The following is a 1,605-nucleotide window of genomic DNA, read 5'->3' on the forward strand; positions in this document are numbered from 1 at the left end:
TTTTTGTTCTTGCTGGTTATGTGGAGTGTTTCACCTCCTAGCCACCCCATGTATACTGGGCAGAACCACTCCATCAGAGAGGAAAGCTGTGACCCCTCAGAACAGATGAGTTTTGTGTTGTTTTTTGTTTGTTGGTTCAATGCGGTATCTGCTTTGCCTTAATGTCAATATTACCAAATCAATTTAATAAATGATAAGCCAGATGGAAGGGCTTAAAGGGAAGCAGTCTTGCCTGAGAATGTGGTCCTGCTAGGAGAATGAGATCCACAGTGTCTGGATTAAATAGACTGTTTTCTTTACTTCCTCTCCCTACTACACAGCAGATCCCTGGATCATCTCTGCCATTGAGGATTGACAGCCAGAATAACAATTATGTGAAGACAATTATGCTGGCAAATTAAACTTCATCTAGTGCTTTATGTGTTTCAATGTTAAAGGAAGAAAGCAACTGTGTTTGGCAGGATTCTCTAGAGAAATAAAACCAGGAAACTTATAAAAAATATGCATAGTGTTATACATCGAGAAGGAATATAACAGCTAATTAGTCCACACAGCAGTAGAGGGCTCAGTTTAACTCACTTTCGTCAAACAGTTGATATACTGGAAGTCCTTAAACTCATGTGGGCTGCGGGGATTCAAGGCCAAGGAAGCAGAGAGAGGAGTCTTTCCTCAGGCAAGGCAGGAAGAGTCTACCAGCAGGCAGTCTACCCACAGGCAGCAGACAGCTTGGTGGGTCAGAAATAGTCAGTAGCTGGGGAGCTTTTCAAAGCATGCCCTGACCAGATCAGGAACTCAAGCACTGTGACAGGATTCACCAACCTCAAACTCAAGCGATGTACACATCAGCAGCATGGTGAAGCAGGTCTCAAAGGAGCCTCAAGCTCTAGCAACAAGATCCATGGGTTGGCCTGGCCCACAGGTAGTGAAGCACACAGGTTGAGGCAGAGAACTAGCTAAAGCAGAAGCACGCTGGTCCTATCACCAGGGAGCGAGAGGGAGATGGGATTCCAGCTGTCTTTATTTATTTCAGTTGTCCTCCAATCAAACTGCCACCTGATTAAACTCTGTCCACATGTTCCTATTGGCCTGGTTGGCACAATTAACCTAACGATCACAGGAACAAAAGCCAGAAATATCAGAATCCATTGGCGGCCATTCATCTAACATCGAAGCTCCCTGTTACCTTGAGCACAGGAGTGAAAGGTGTTACTCATTCTGCTGTCACCACGGAGGACCAGAGAGTGAACAAAAACAAAGGGAGCCACAAGGGAGGCAGAAACCCCTGCACAACGGGGGATTTGATGAATTAGTCAGGGACTGCCTTTCAGGGGACCTGTGTGTCCAGCCAGTCATTGTCAGCATGGGTCAAGGATGTGGGGTGCCTCACGCAATCCTCACCACTCATTTTACCATCCCATAGCCCTGTGCTCATGTCACACAGGAATTGCTTCTCTCTTCCTGTTCTCATGACACCACATTCCCTACATCCTAACCACTTTCTCCCACCCTGTATTTTTCTTGTTCCTCAATACATGTACGTTGACTGCTAAAATGGCTTTAATTTGTGTCTGTGCTATGCTGGGGTGAGGGGAGGTGGCAACAGTC

The sequence above is a fragment of the Echinops telfairi genome, unplaced genomic scaffold (assembly GCF_000313985.2).
Source record: "Echinops telfairi isolate 266 unplaced genomic scaffold, ASM31398v2 ScPeMD7_56;HRSCAF=191, whole genome shotgun sequence".
Taxonomy (NCBI): Eukaryota; Metazoa; Chordata; class Mammalia; order Afrosoricida; family Tenrecidae; genus Echinops; species Echinops telfairi.